Here is a 16861-nt window from a genome sequence, read left to right as displayed (position 1 = left end):
GGGACTTTTAACTTTTTAAAAGCCCGCTTTTATTCTTGTTGAGTTTTCGGCTTAAAGGGTTTCTGCTTAGGTGTTTTCGGCTTTGTTACCGCTTGGCTAATTTTTCCGATGCTAGTTTCACATTTTTGATTTTTTCCTAACTTTGTGGGTTTCTTAATGGCTCTTTTTGCTTTTCCCTCTCACCTGCAATTTTTTTTAAACTCAAATTACTGTTCACATTGTCCGATTGTCATGAAAATTGACATGCAGACTAATTAGGCAATGAAAAACATATTTCATCTTCATAATTTACCTTCTTAAACCACTCCTTAGACCATAAAATTGATTCTTGTGTGAGGTGGGCGGATAAGTAAAAAGAGCCTTCTTGGTTTGTATAGCAAGTCGTGCGAAGCGCAGCTTCGCCTCTGTGTAGAATTTCAAGATATGGCGGTTGGTAGATATGTCAGCTTGTTGGACATCAGCCGTAAATTAGCACTAGAGCTTGCTTTAGAGAATTCTAGTATTGCTGCATTCTGATTGGTCGAAAATTCTACCAACTTAATCTACTTAACAATTTCCCCTTCTTGAAAGGGGAAGATTGTTAAGTAGATCCCAAAATTAGTATGCCTGACTGTTCAATTCTTTATAGGGGGGTCAATTCGTTAGAAGGTACCAAATAGGGGGGAGATGATAGTTAACATGATCCAGAAAATGTATAGAACCGGAATTTGTTGCAAAAACTTTGGCCATTTGGTTTTATGGTGTTTTGGGATAGGTCGACCCGATTAAAAAGGTCGACAAAAAATTTCGGATCTTGTTAACTATTTCCCCTCTTTTGGACCTTGTTAACTTTTCCCCCTATGCATGTATTATTTTTGACTTACATTTGTTATTTTTGACTTACTTTAATAGGTTTGTTATAGTGTTCTGGGAGCGCTGGGAAAATCAGTTTGGTGGAACTAAAAAAAAGTGGCGGCAAAATTTTCAAAAAGTTTTGAAAATCCGCCTCACCCTCGAGCTTAACAACACGGGCAGATCTAGGATTTTCTCGAGAGGGGGGGATTTTCGAAAATTTTTACGACCTTTTTAGGTCGGCCAAATTGATTTTCCGAGCTCTCCTAAAGCAGTAAAAAGCGCGCGCTCCCCCCTCAAAATTAGTATATATTGGCACCTTTAAAAAATTTTTAGGGTCGGTCGGCCAAAAATGGATTTCTTAGAAAGTACCAAAGGGTGGACCCTTTGGGTTGGCAGGGGGTCGAATCCGTAAGGGAGGGGAGCGTCTGCCACCCCTAAATCCGCCCCTGTTGTTAAGTATGATGAACAAATCTGGGGTCTTTTTACTTATTCCGCCCAAATTTCATTCAATGTATAAATGCTGAGAACAACATACTAATAGCACTGGTTGATTTGGTTAATACAAATGCAATCTATTTAAACAAAGCCGAGTTTTTAGATGGTGCTGAAGTTTGATTGGCTATTTCTAGCCATTCAGATTGAAGCAAAAAAAGTTGGAGCTCAAGATGTTGAAATATTGATTTTTGGGCGGAATAAGTAAAAAGACCCCAAATCTGTTCGAAACTGTTGGTTTGCTGCTCATCATGCAAGTTTCCTTGCATTATGACAACGTTGAAATAGTTTTTCAAAAGTGAAATTTAAATTGAGGGAAATAGTTAGAGATCAAAAAAATTCGGGTCTCCATGAGCGAATTCATTTTCGGATATTCGGCTCCATAACACGCAACCCACGTAAAACAATTAGGGTGAAAAAGAGCCAAATTATCTATTGGATTCGTTATAGATTTGAAAAAAGGAGACGTTAATAGTGCGGTTAACGAAATGAATATATGGTCACTTCCTTGTTTATTTATCAACTTAGACAATTCCTTCTATTTAAATGAAATGCTCTAATTGAAAACTAGTAGGCTGTGCAGGTTATTTTCTATTAGAATGGACATGGGCTTGTTATATTTTCGGCTAATTGTGCATTCGGTCTTGTGACATTAGATGGCCGTTGTAAAGACGGTGGCTGGCTTGCTTTTTTTGCTGTTGGTTTTAAGCTGAAAATGACTGACTATATAAATGCAACAATGTGTGAAAAGAAATACATTATGTTGTAATTGCAAAAACGATATGCTACCACTGGGGTTCGAACCCAGGAGAACTATTGTTCATTGGATCTTAAGTCCAACGCCTTAACCACTCGGCCATAGTAGCTTAATATAACTTATAGGGGTGTTCGCTTATATTCTTTGTTTTTGCTTGTGTTTAGCGAGGGCAGTACAACAGTGCCGAAGTACAACAGTGCCGAAAATCAAAATGTTGTTCAGCAGTGCCGAAAGTTGCTTTGAGTACTGTTTTTTACTCATCAATCACTGACTAGTAATTTAATACAAGTCGACGGTACTTGAAAACCATAATATGGCCATTTTAATGGATGCCGCTTGTCAAACAAGCAACAATTCCCAAACGCGGCTTCATATATTTTCTCAACAAATCATTAAATCTGCAAATTGTCAAATTTTGTTCTCGATTTCGCTCCAAAACAAAACAAAGTTTAATCTTTTTTCTAACAATTCGCAAACAGACCTCTAAATTTTGAAACATCCTCAATTTTCGGCACTGTTGAACACATCGTCAGTTTCGGCCTTATTGTACTTCGGCACTGTTGTACTGCCCCTGTGTAACGTTGGAAAAAGCTACGTTTTATTCAGTCAACTCGTATGAATTAGCCGATGACAACATAATCGGTGTTGTCATGTGAATATATAGAGTTAAAAATAGCCGAAGAATAAACGAATCGAAATATAGCATGATTTAAAGGCCGAAAGTTACGTCACGCCATATGCGAGAAAAGTACGAATGAAAGATGATTCTCGTCATTTTTTATGGAAATATCAACGAAAATGCTAAAAAAACAAAATTTTTCTTAAAAATCACGAAATGGCACTAAATTAATTGAACATTACTTATATTAATTGGATCAACCGTACAATTCTCTGTTTTATTATGATAGAGTCTCCCTTGAGAATAAGACACATATATAACAAGACTACTCGTATCAGGGCGAAGCACTGAATGTTCCGACTGCCTTTTAAGGTTTTATGGAGCAGTAATAACATTAAAAAATTAAATGTAAGAAAAAATAAAATGAAATATTTTTTTCTTCTAAAATTTGATTTTTTTTTGTGGAAATCATCCCCCCACACACCATGCAAAGTATAAAAGGATAGATTTCGCTCCGTGTATCAAATCAATTAGGGCAAATAAGTTTCTCTCAACCAATTTGGAACGATTTTAAGACGGATTAATTCTCCGCTCACGCGTTAATAGTGCGAAATACAGTGGTGATTTAAATTAACCGGACAAAACGCGTTAAAATTGAAATTTAAAACGCATTTTTCTCAAATTGGGTTGAGTTTAGGTGAAAACTTATGAAGACAAAACTTGCTTAAAATTTTAGCAGATTTAATATGGTGCAATTTGTTTTGCGAAATTCGGGCCCGAAATTTTACCCCAAAAAAGGGTCATTTTGGCTTTTTTTAGTTAATCAAAAATTACGCCGAAAATACACAGTCGATCACAGACATAATTATATCAAAGTGAGCCGCTTACGTAGCCTAACAAACTTTATGAAGGGTGTTTTCTCCAAAAAAAAATGCAAATTGTTTAAAAATTGTTTTTAAATAAAAAGTTGGTATTTTATATAGTAAAAATGACCTTTTTTGTCTATCAAACAAAAATAAATTAATGTATACAATATTTTGGAGAAAACACCCTTCATAAAGTTTGTTAGGCTACGTAAGCGGCTCACTTTGATATAATTATGTCTGTGATCGACTGTGTATTTTCGGCGTAATTTTTGATAAACTAAGAAAAGCCAAAATGACCCTTTTTTGGGGTAAAATTTCGGGCCCGAATTTCGCAAAAGAAATTGCACCATATTAAATCTGCTAAAATTTTAAGCAAGTTTTGTCTTCATAAGTTTTCACCTAAACTCAACCCAATTTGAGAAAAATGCGTTTTAAATTTCAAGTTTAACGAGTTTTGTCCGGTTAATTTAAATCAGCACTGTATATATCGCGCGTTAATTGTCCCAAATTGGCCAAAATGGCAACCTTTAAACCCTCATTGCCTCATAACTTTACGAAAAATGATCACAGGTGAAATATCTTTTCAAATTTAAGCTCAGGACAACAATACCTTTTCAATGATATAAAAAAATTCCGTCAAAAATGGCTAGTTAAAAAGTCGAAATTTGTCTGAAGAAATAAAAACCCACCCCGAGCACAAATATTCCGTTACTTTCGTATCGAAAGTCGGAACAACAATAATATGCCAAACCAATCCAATTATGGGGCTCTTTTTCCTCCCCCCTCCCCACGCCCACCCCTCACATATGCATCAATATATGCTGTAACGAGTGGTCTTACAAGGATAAGTAAATAGACCAAATATGTTTGTCATAGCCTAGTTAGTCCGCACACCAATTTTGTAACAAACCGATAATGTGAACAAAGTTTTACTAGTAAAATTTCGCTGGTGGTGGTGGTGGGGAAGAGTCAATTATGGTCCGGCTTCTGTAACAAATGAAAGTCATCTTTAAATAGTACATTGTTACGAACAACGATTTGTATGCGCTAAATTTGTTAAGTTTTAATAGACCAAACTAACATCTACCCCCCCCCCCCCCCCCCCCAACAGTTTAGGGAGAGGATGTTAAATGTTAACTTTCTTCTAAGTTGCAATTTTAGGATGCAATTTGTTGCAATATGTTATAAGGATGCACTATAGTGTCTTTGAAATATTGGAGGAAGGTTTAAATTTGGCCTGAAGTCCCGTCGTCCTAGACCCAAATGTGAAACCTAGTGGATCTCTTTAACTATATCCCAACTCGGGAACGGTTACCAATGTAACGAATCAGTAGCGGATTTGGGGGGGGGGGGGGGGGGGGGGACCCTGCCGAACTAAAAATTTTTAAAGGCGCCTTCGGTGCCAATATATACTAATTTTTGAGGGGGAGCGCGCGCCTAAAAAACGATATTTTTTGGTCAAAAGTTTCCAAAAAGTGCTTAAAAACGCCTTTTTTGGCCTATTTTCAAAAATTTGCCTGCGGTGCAGAAATTTTGGTCAAATTTGTGTCTTTATAGTGGTTTGGGAGAGCTCTACTAAAAAAATGTTGACAAAATTTTCAAATGCTTTTGAAAATCCGCCCCCCCCCCTCGTGAAATTCCTAGATCCGCGCCTGGACCCGCCCCTGTAACGAATATCCCCCATAAAGAAATAAATCAACCGTTAAGCATATGAGGTTTTTATACCTAGGAACGAATCTCCCCCTTTTGATTCATCCAACCCATTTCCGAAGATTGCATACGACGCGTATAATCCTGAGTGAAAAAAGACGCCATCCCCCCATAATCTGCTACTGGTTGATCTATAATTTTGTGCCTTGTTTACAGGACGACCATGAGTTCGGGCAGATCACAGTACGTAAACACAGCAGACAAATAGTAGCTATATATGACAGATTCGGACGTCTGATTAGAGGCAACCTCTCTAAGCCGAAAACAGTGTTGGAGTATGTGGTGTTTGAGAGACACATGCGCCCCCTTCAGTGGGGCTCCGAATGGAGAATACACTCCAAAATAGTCCCAGAAAAATCAACGGCCGTGTCCACCCATAATTTGCAAGTTGATTTCAGAACCAACATTGTACCTGATTCATTCGGTTAGTTGGAATTGCTAATCTTTTCATGTAGATGTTTTTTTCGGGTTTTAAAATCTTTTTCCTTCTCGGCTGCAATTATAGATTACATTGACATTGAAACAATGATTCAGCATGTTAGAACATGGAATCTAGGAACAAAAACCGCTTTTTTTTTTACCAGAGGGGGAATTGTCGAAGACTTTGGGGGAATTGATTTCGGACTTCTGACGCAAATATTTTTTACTTCTGACAAATTTCGACTTTCAACTAGCTATTTATGACGGGATTTTTTTATATCATTCGAAAGGTATTGTGGTCCTGAGCTCAAATTTGGAACGACATTTTATCTGTGATCATTTTTCTTAAAGTTATCGGGGTTTAAAGATTGCCATTTTGGCCAATTTGGGACAATTAACGCGAGATATATTTCGCGCTATTAACGCGTAAGCGGAGATTTAATCCGTCGTAGAAATCGTTCCAAATTGGTTGAAGGAAGCTTATTTGCCATAATTGATTTGTTACTAGGAGCGAAAGATGTCATTTTGACTTTCTATGGCGTGTGGGGGGTTGATTTTTACTGAAAAATCTCAAATTAAAAAAAATGTATTTCATTTTTTATTACATTTAGTTTTTTCATGTTATTACTGCTCCATAGGTAAATTTCTTTTTTTTTAAATTGACTGGTACTGCTAATGCGTCACTTGAGAAATTTTGTGTAGACTCAAAGTTATACTCATTCAGTTTTGCCCAGTAGCGTTATCGGTCATATTGTTGCTTGTGTATACGAAGTGAAACTTCGCCTCTGTGTTCAATTTAAATTAAGTGTCTTTATCGGCATACTTTTTTTTGTAATTGTTTAAAAGTTTTATATTGATGTCAATTTTTAGTGCCACAATTTTCGACCGAACCCCCTTCACGACCGGTGGACCCAAATAAGTGGGATGAGAAATGGTTGGATCCAGGGTACTATGAGCTCACAGATGAAGAGGAGGAGGAAATTAAGAAGACGAAATTGAGGTGGAGACGAAGATTCGATATGCACCCAACAATGAGAGCCTGATCAAGTTGATGATCATGTGATCTAACGTCATCAAGAAATGTGAATAAAAAACCGAGGAGAAACTCGTTGGTTTGAAACTATTAGAACGGATCAAATAAATTGAATCAAATCATGTGAGCAAACATTTCTGCTCGTATTAAGTAAAGAGAGCTTTCATATGGATTAACGTTTTTCCTTGACGTAATGCGTAATTTTTTTTCTTTAATTTATGGGGTAATGTTTGCGATATGGGGAAATCGCTGACATTGCCCGAAATTTCTGATGTGACTTTTAAAAAATAATTTGTCAACTGTGAATTGTAAGCAGCAATACCAACAAGACTGCTCGTATCAGGGCGAAGCCCTGAATGTTCCGACTGCCTTTTAAGGTTTATGGAGCAGTAATAACTTTAAAAAATTAAATGAAATAAAGTAAAATGAAAATTTTTTTTCTACAATTTGAAATTTTTTCAATGAAAATCATCCCCCCACACGCCATATAAAGTACAAAAGGATAAATTTCGTTCCTTGTAACAAATCAATTATGGCAAATAAGCTTCGTTCAACCAATTTGGAACGATTTCTAAGACGGATTAAATCTCCGCTTACGCGTTAGTAGCTCGAATTATATCGCGCGTTAATTGTCCCAAATTGGTCAAAATGTCAACCTTTAAACCCTCATAACTTTACGAAAAATGATCACAGGTGAAATATCTTTTCAAATTTAAGCTCAAGACAACAATACCTTTTGAATGATATAAAAAAATTCCGTGAAAAATGTCAATTTGTCCGCTAGTTAAAAAGTCAATTTGTCTGAAGAAAAAAACCCACCCCGAGCTCAAATATTCCGTTTCTTTCGTATCGAAAGTCCGAACAACAAGAATATTGGGTGTTACGGGAATGTAATCAACAAAAAGAGTCAACAAAAGTTGTGATTGGTTTCGAAAAAGCAGCAATTTCGTCTTTCAACTCAGAGATCCTCGCCGCTTCTGTCAAAGAATGTTCCTATTATTTTGCCCAGTACCGCATTTGGCGAAAAAAGAACTGGCAGTTAATAACAGAAGTAGTTACGAAAAAATTTAAATTCTTTTTTGATAAAAACGGGAATTACGAAATAGTATGGGATCGGGTTTTTGATACGCTTTGGAAATGTTTATCACTTTTCGCAAAAGTCTTAGTTTTTCTCAAACTTTAATCTATCGATTTCCAAAAGTGGTACCAATAAAAAGAACGCCAACTCCCCTAAGTGCATGTAAAATTCGGTAGTCTTTTTTATCTCGCCCCAGTTTCAACAGTCTTCGAAAATTTCTTGTTTTTCATTCTCTCGAAAAGAGCACTTCATATCTGAGATTTTAAGAGCAATGGAAGAAACAGGTTGTGAAAGCTAACCTGCATAAGCGGCTATGTGCTAATTCCTTAAAAGAAATCTTACGGTCCTCGCAAAAGGAATTTTTTTAAAATTTTTATAACGTTTCTTGGAGCTATTTGACTTTTCTCGAAAACTAACCTCTCATATCTGAAATTTTGGGTTCAACCGAAAAACTGGTTAGGGGACGCTCCCCTTCATAAGCACCCATTTTTTACACAAAAAGTTATGGCCCTCGGACAAACAAATTTTTGATTATGAAAATTTTAGACGTTTCTCGAAAGTTACTCTCAAAACTCAGCCATTTTACTTTATCGAAAAAAAAATTGTGTTGAGCTCTCCTGCATAGTCGGTACGCCCAATGTTTTTGACTTTACACAAAAAGTTCTGTCTCTCCGAATTGTCAATTTCTTAAAAATTTTTGAAACTTTGATTTTTTTCTAAAACTACCCTTTCAAATCTAAGATTTTGGGCGCAGAGCAGAAGTTGCTACGCCGAACATTTTTAATACAGAAAAAAATTATGACTAACGGAAAAAATATTGTTTAAATTAAAGATCATTTTTGGAAACTTAATGACTTTTTTCGAAAACTGTCATACTAGATCTGGTATCTACGGTTTAATCAAAACAACAGGTTGAGAAAACGCTCATTAAAACATTAAAAATTGATTTTGGAAAAGTCAAATTTGTTAAATTTTGAATTGGTACGCCTTTTTTCATGTCGATAAACAGTTGTAACTTGTGGAAAGTCTTTGTTTTTCATTTGTGATCATTTTGATTCTTTTGAATTTTGGAAAATTTTGACTGCTCTCAAAAACTATCCAACCAAATGTGAGAGTAAGATTTCATTCCCTGCAGAAAACATTCCCTTCTATTGAAAAAATAGGTCAGGGCAGTCTTCCCTGCACAAGTGGCACCTCGGCAGCAGGAGTTATCAAAAGGAAAAAAAATTAACTTTCAGAAACTGCTACATCCTGCTTTTTGTAACAGAAGTTTTGACTTAGGATAAATCAAAGTTTTAATAATTCGATAGTTTCATGATTTTTAAAAAAAAAATCCAAAAAGCCCCGATGATTCAAAAGTAAAGGTTTGTTTTGAAAAAACAGGTTTTTAAAATTTTCCCTGCTAGAAAGGTTCAGTGTTGGTCAATTTATGTCATTTTTGGAAAAAGGATGTTTAAAACGTTTTAAACGTTTATAACGTCCTTAATGTTTAAAATGTCGAAATTAAAAACTAAAAAACTGAGCAAAAACGTTCATTAATGAAATTCAATCATTAAGAGCACGCATACAAAATGGAAGTTTTGCAGTTTTTGCACTGTCCAAGTTGTTTCCTTTTCCGTCATCAACCATTCACATCGTCGAGAAAACTATTTGAAGGCCGGCCGAGGTGGGAACAAGTGCAAGTAATCTCAAGCACATATCGGAGGCCGGTTTGTTATGACGTCACTTATGACACGAGAAAAAAGACGCTATTTCTGACAGACGTTTTAAACAGTGTTTAAAACATGTTTAAAATGTACTGTGTTATTAAAGGACCAACACTGGAAAGGTTACACTTTTTTTTAGAAAAGCTGGGTGGGTGTGCCTTTAGCGTATATCTTTTGAGGTCTATTTTTCGAAGTTACTCTACTTTTTTAGTGGAAAAACAATTTTCGAGAAACAATTAGGGTTTTGGGTAACCTCATTTTTTGAAGTTTTGAAAATCACACAATTCATCCCGAAAGAGCGGAACAAATTCTAAAAAATATCAAACATATTGCTCCAGGTTTAAAGTTGTCCCCTATTCATTCCTTCCACAACAAAATGTGTCCCTCAGAATTATCAATAGCTCAATCGAAAAACTGGTTATGGTAAGCACCCCTTTATAAGCACTAATATTTTCCCCAAAATGTATGGCCCTAGGACAAAAGTTCTCTGAAAATATCGTGAGTGGAAGGAAGGTATGCATGGAAACCTACGAAAACATCCAGATTTTAAACCTGTTCAAAAAGTTTTAACAATTTTCACTGCGTTAAATGGTAACCAAAGTAATACAGTCGAATGAAGGCAGTTTTTTTAATTAGAATTCAGTTATCCGGAGAGAACACCTGTAAATGTCTAACTGTGGCTTTTCGCAATGAAGGAAATCAGACCGTGTTAAAACGATCAAATGATCTACTTTCGCAGATGAAAGCTCTTTAATTTATTTTGACTTAAAAAAATTTTATGACAAAGATACCTGCACGCCTAAAATGCTTCTTTGTATAACATTTTTGCGACATACTATGTTAAAGTCCCTATGATCGTAATGCTGATTCTTTAAAAATAACTCTGCACCTCTACCGAACCAGATTTGAATCGTTCTGGGAAAAATTGCAACTTAGGAAATCTAATTCTTTTCATGCTTGAAATTGTTAGATGTTCGAGTACATGTTTTTGTGAGATGTTGTTGCTTTTGAATACGTGAGTTGTTTTTGTTTCTATTTTAAACTGCTCTTCAATTTTTCAGCCATTTTGGAACAGTTTTTCTGACTTGATTTCGTTCACTAAATTTAAAACTAATATCAAAGAAAAAATTCTGGGTGTTGATGATTTTAATCTAAAATTTCAAAAAAAAATGTATTTTGAAGCAAAACTAGAACGATAAAAAAAACACGGGTTTTACATTTATTTTGAGTGGCTGGTTTTCTCAATTTCTTGAATTCAAAGGCCGCTTTTCTCCTTCTGTTTGTTTACTTTTTGGATCAGCGTTCGTTGTGACGGATTTTAGTATTTTCACTTTGGAACGCTCAGCTTAAAACTTCAGCGAGGTACTTGTGTGCAGTTTTGAGCACTCTAGTGCCAGTTTTTTTTTTTCATTTTCGATGTGATCACTTTTTAATTATTGTGTAAAACACTTAAAACAAGTGCATACCTTGCTTTCACAACTCAACTAGCAACGCTTTAGTTTGATGAGCAGTTAATTTTTCTCAACCTAAGTTGAAATTTTTGGGTTCATTTTTTTTGTGTTTACACTTAATTTGTTTAGCAACTAGCCTAAACTTTATAACTGCTGAGCTTAATTGCCTTCACAGCTGCCTACAATTACTACGAAGTAGTGATCAAAAGAATGCAATTGAAGGGCATGTGCGATTTTAGCTGTCGAGCCAACTTTTTTTAGTGCCTAGAGTTTTTTATTGAGCGTTTTGTTTTTTGGTTTCTTGAGTTCAAGAGCCTTTGTCCTCCCTCTGTTTGAAGCTGGTGTTTGCAAGGTGGTAAGATAAGATGACGATTGTAATCAACATCAGTAGAATACTTTCTTGATCAGCGTTCGATTTGACAGAATTTGAATTATCACAGTTAAATGCACAATTTAAAGTTTCAGCGAGGCACTAGTGTAGTGTGAAGTGGTTTCAAGCAAGATTTGTTCACGAGATTTTTGAAGGAATTTTGAAAAGAAAAACTCGCTGGTTCGAAACTGTTAAAATGATCAATAATGTTACGCGCCATTGAGGTTGAGGAATTTTTCTACTGGGTAAAAGTTTTGCCTTGATAGTATGTTTTTTATTTATGGGGCTGAGGTCTTTTTTTATGTAAGAATGAATGACACTATTTGAAATTTGGAGTGACCTCAAAAACAATTTTTGCTAACTCCGATTTGACAATTTTTGTTAGCTTGGCCTGTATCAGAAAGAATCACAGTAATTTTGTATCAGATTAATTGACGAAGCGTAAATTTGTTAATCAGCGAAAATTTCAATGAACGAAATGAAGGCACTGTTTCCAGTTTTTTTTTTTGAAAATAAAAAATCATAAAAACTGTAATCATTTTGGTTTTCGTCTACTGAAAACGCGTTCACTGCTGTCTGTAATTTAATCTGAAGTATTCAGTGAAAAAGAGACTCTTCGACAGTTTCACCGGGTTTCAACTTTCGTAGTGCCTCGGTACTTTTATTTTGAGCTGATATGCTTTCGCTTTTTATTTGATTCAAAAGCCGTGTTTCTACCGTTATGTGCAGGTTGTCTTTGTGAAGCAGATAACTTTTTTAATCGAAATTGTAAAATTCTAAATTTTCGTGCTCAGTGGTCAAAATGATGGGTTTTTGTATTACATTTCAATGTACAGTTTGAAATTGCAACTAGATACTAATGTGTAGATTGGAGCGCTCTAGTGCGAAATTTATGATCTAGTTATTGAATCAACAATAAATTGCACACTATTTGTTTTTACTTTTGCGATTAGCCAGGTACTAGGTTGTTTTCCTTAAAAAACTTTCTTCGCAAGATTTTGGACGTGAGGATTTTACACATTTCAATTTTTCATGTTTTCGTACAAATTCAATTTGAAACGAACATTCAGCATTTGGCGTGGAAAAATAATGATATGGAGTTTTGATACATGCTAGATGAAACTATTTGAAACGAGCTTAGCGAATCAAATATTGAGAATCTTTGTTTTGAATGTGTATAATAGCCAGTTAGTCATAACTAGTTACAGATGTGATATTGGTCTAGAAACATTCTTAAAAAGAACCTTGAAATATGAGTTTATGGACTCAAATTGGTTCTTTGGGAAGCTGATAATCTTCACTGATCCTTTTTGCCGCCGAAACACCACAGAAAAAGGAATCGAAAAAATTATGTGGTCCGGCGTCAATAATTTGTCGTATCCGTTTTGATGATACAGATAGTAAAAAGTATTGGGCGGTTAGACCAGAAAGTTCGAAAGAAGTACGAGAAACAACATAACTAGTTATGATTAACTGGCTGGTTCACTGCTGTCTGTAATTTAATCTGAAGTATTCAGTGAAAAAGAGACTCTTCGACAGTTTCACCGGGTTTCAACTTTCGTAGTGCCTCGGTACTTTTATTTTGAGCTGATATGCTTTCGCTTTTTATTTGATTCAAAAGCCGTGTTTCTACCGTTATGTGCAGGTTGTCTTTGTGAAGCAGATAACTTTTTTAATCGAAATTGTAAAATTCTAAATTTTCGTGCTCAGTGGTCAAAATGATGGGTTTTTGTATTACATTTCAATGTACAGTTTGAAATTGCAACTAGATACTAATGTGTAGATTGGAGCGCTCTAGTGCGAAATTTATGATCTAGTTATTGAATCAACAATAAATTGCACACTATTTGTTTTTACTTTTGCGATTAGCCAGGTACTAGGTTGTTTTCCTTAAAAAACTTTCTTCGCAAGATTTTGGACGTGAGGATTTTACACATTTCAATTTTTCATGTTTTCGTACAAATTCAATTTGAAACGAACATTCAGCATTTGGCGTGGAAGTACCACATCTGCGAAGGCTTATGCAAACTAGAACAAAAGTGCGAATAAACAGCAAAAATTCTAGTTTGCAAACAAAAAAAGTGCGGACAAGCCGTAGCAGATGTGTTATTTCTACGTCAAATGTACTGAACGATCGTTTCAAATTGAATTTGTAAGAATCATGAAGAAAATTGAAATAAGTGTAAAATCCTTGACCAACAAAAACAAAAGACAAACAAAAGTGCGAATAAACAGAAAAATTCGTCTTTTTATTTTTGTTGGTCAAATTCCCGTAACACGTAATCTTTTAAATGTTTGGCTTCTAAATTTTGATAGAGGCAATTGACTTAGACTATTTTTGTGGAATTTAAGTTTCTTTTTTTTTGCTTTGTCAATTAATGTATTGCGAGTTATCATGAATGAGATTAGTAAGTGTTATCAATTCGGTCAACTGTGTAACAGAATCACTAAAGAACTTTTTCAGATTTGCATTTTTGTCAACCTATAGACATACTTTGCGAATGCCTGCATTTAAAATACCTGTTCTACCAACATTTGTTTTTTGTGTTGGTTTTAAATTAACCAATTTAGTTTTGTGTAGGTTCGTTTTTTTTAATTTTTTTGTTATCTTACCTTAAGGCTTTTTTCGGTTTCTACAGCTGAAGTTGAACTTTTTGCTTTCAACGAGCAATCGAATGGATTTTCTGAGTGATTTTTTCGTTATCTCTGCAGCTATAAAAATAATGATATGGAGTTTTGATACATGCTAGATGAAACTATTTGAAACGAGCTTAGCGAATCAAATATTGAGAATCTTTGTTTTGAATGTGTATAATAGCCAGTTAGTCATAACTAGTTACAGATGTGATATTGGTCTAGAAACATTCTTAAAAAGAACCTTGAAATATGAGTTTATGGACTCAAATTGGTTCTTTGGGAAGCTGATAATCTTCACTGATCCTTTTTGCCGCCGAAACACCACAGAAAAAGGAATCGAAAAAATTATGTGGTCCGGCGTCAATAATTTGTCGTATCCGTTTTGATGATACAGATAGTAAAAAGTATTGGGCGGTTAGACCAGAAAGTTCGAAAGAAGTACGAGAAACAACATAACTAGTTATGATTAACTGGCTATTTTACTCCTTCAAAACAATGAGTCAAATTTTCTTTGCTGTATCTATGAGTCAATTTTTTTTCCTGTACTTATATATAATGATTGCAGAGAAAAGAACAATATGAGAAGAAAAAGTCAATTCCTCTGCTCGTTGAAAGCAAAAACTGCAACTTCTTCATCCTGTGACTCAGATCAACCTCAGATCAACCTAATTGGCTTAAGGACCTCATATTGCGTCACTTGAGATGAGCAAAAACGATTTTTTTTGTAGCAAGTTTAAGCAAAATTTTAAAGCAATTTTTCGAAAACATATTTGGTTTGACGGATATCTGATCTAAATTTACTGGCTTTGTTACCGCATCGTAAGTTTTGTTTCGATGCAAGTTTAATTTACAACTGTCTTATTTGGCATGTTTTTGTGAAAACAAAATTTTCAAGGCAAACTGAAACAAAGAGATGAACGTTTTGGTTTTTATCGTTTTCTTGACAGCTGCTTTCGTCTGCTAGTTTGTCATGATATGCTTGTTGTATTGGAAATGGTAAGAAGTTCTGCTTCGCCTCTGCGTAAAGACATAGCATACCTTGTTTGCGAAGGTTTTATAGCACTTGGCTTAACTCGCAACGATTGGGTGTAAAGATCCGCTAAGTTTATCAAGCTAACTTCTGTGGTTCATTCTTTTGTGCTCAATTTGAGCGTGTACTTCAACATTTTAAGCAAAAGTTTTATAACCGCTCAATTAAAATATTTTCACAAAAATGCCTGAAATTTACTTTTGTGTGAAAGGGTGGTTCTTGGGAAGCATGTGCGGTATTCAAAAATAGTGCGCAAAAACTTGATTTTATGAGTTTTTTTTAAATCTTTATTCCTGAAATCAATCGCTTTTTCATCTCGCCATTTGCAATTTGAGTTCCTGTAGTAAGCAAGGTTACGATTATAATCTGGTTTTAAAGAATTCTTAAATTTTTTTTGATCTGCTATTGATAAGATTGATATTTAAAAAAACACATTTTACTGCACAGATTGAAAATGCAACTAAATTATAGTTTTGAACGCGGATGCGCGGGATTTTTTCACTAGTTGTCAGATCAAATTTAAACTGTTCGGTAGATATTATTTAGCCCATAGCTTGATTTCTTTAACCAAGACTTTCAAATTCTGCAGTCCTGGAACGTGGGAGCTGCAACTTTTTTGCTTTCAACGAGCAATCGATTGGATATTCTTAGTGATTTTTCCTCTGCAACAAAAAAAATACAGATATGGAATTTTGATACATGCTTTATGAAATTATTTGAAATGAGCTTAGCGAGTCAAATATTGATAATTTTTGTTTTGAAGGCCGAAAATAGCCAGTTAGTCATAATTAGTTACAGATGTGTTAGTGGTCTAGAAACATTCTTAAAAAGAACATAGAAACTTGAGTTTATGGACTCAAATTGGTTTTTGGGAAGCTAATAAGCTTCACTGACTCTTTCTGCCGCCGAAACACCACAGAAAAAGGAATTGAAAAACTTCTGCGGTCCGGCGTCAATAAATTGTCGTATCGGTTTTGATGATACAGATAGTAAAAGGTCTTAGGCGCTTATACCAGAAAGTTCGACAAAAGTACGAGAAACAATATAACTAGTTATGATTAAGTGGCTATTTTACGCCTTCAAAACAAGTTTTCTCAGTTTTTTTTTCATTCTTTGATTCGGCAAGATTTTTTCAAGTAGTTTCATAAAGCATGAGTCAAATCTTTTCCTGTATCTCTAATGGTTGCAGAGAAAAGAACAAAGGTGATGAAAATATCCATGAAAATGTCGTTGAAAGCAAAAAAACTGCAACTTCTATGTATTGTGACTCTACTTGATTGGCTCAAGGACCTCATATTGCCTCACTGGAGATGAGCGAAAAACGTTTTATAGCAAGTTTTTTATGGCAATGTTAAACAAAATTTCTCAACAACTTTTCGGAAACATATTTGGTTTAACGGATATCTGATCTAAATTTACTGGCTTTGTTACCGCATCGTAAGTTTTGTTTCGATGCAAGTTTAATTTACAACTGTCTTATTTGGCATGTTTTTGTGAAAACACAATTTTCAAGGCAAACTGAAACAAAGAGATGAACGTTTTGGTATTTATCGTTTTCTTGACAGCTGCTTTCGTCTGCTAGTTTGTCATGATATGCTTGTTGTATTGGAAATGGTAAGAAGCTCTGCTTCTTCTCTGTGTAAAGACATAGCATACCTTGTTTGCCAAGGTTTTATAGCACTTGGCTTAACTCGCAACGATTGGGTGTAAAGATCCGCTAAGCTTATCAATCTAACTTCCAATTTCTGTGGCTCATTTTTCTTGTGTTCAATTTGAGCGTGTATTTCTAAATTTTTAAGCATAAGTTTTACAACTGAGCATATAAAATAGTTTCACAAAAAGGCCTGAAATTTACTAT

General features: G+C 35.0%; 1 non-coding gene across 1 annotated transcript; it reads right to left on the bottom strand.

Moving 5' to 3' along the window:
* Window positions 1-2109: 2109 nt before the first annotated feature.
* Trnal-uaa (transfer RNA leucine (anticodon UAA)) lies at window positions 2110-2192 on the bottom strand. Its single transcript has one exon. It is a non-coding gene; the product is annotated as a tRNA-Leu (tRNA).
* Window positions 2193-16861: the final 14669 nt, after the last annotated feature.

This window comes from Symsagittifera roscoffensis, chromosome 9 (assembly GCF_963678635.1).
Source record: "Symsagittifera roscoffensis chromosome 9, txSymRosc1.1, whole genome shotgun sequence".
NCBI lineage: Eukaryota > Metazoa > Xenacoelomorpha > Acoela > Convolutidae > Symsagittifera > Symsagittifera roscoffensis.
The sequence above is the reverse complement of the archived record's forward strand: the minus strand, read 5'-3'. Positions and strand labels throughout refer to the sequence as shown.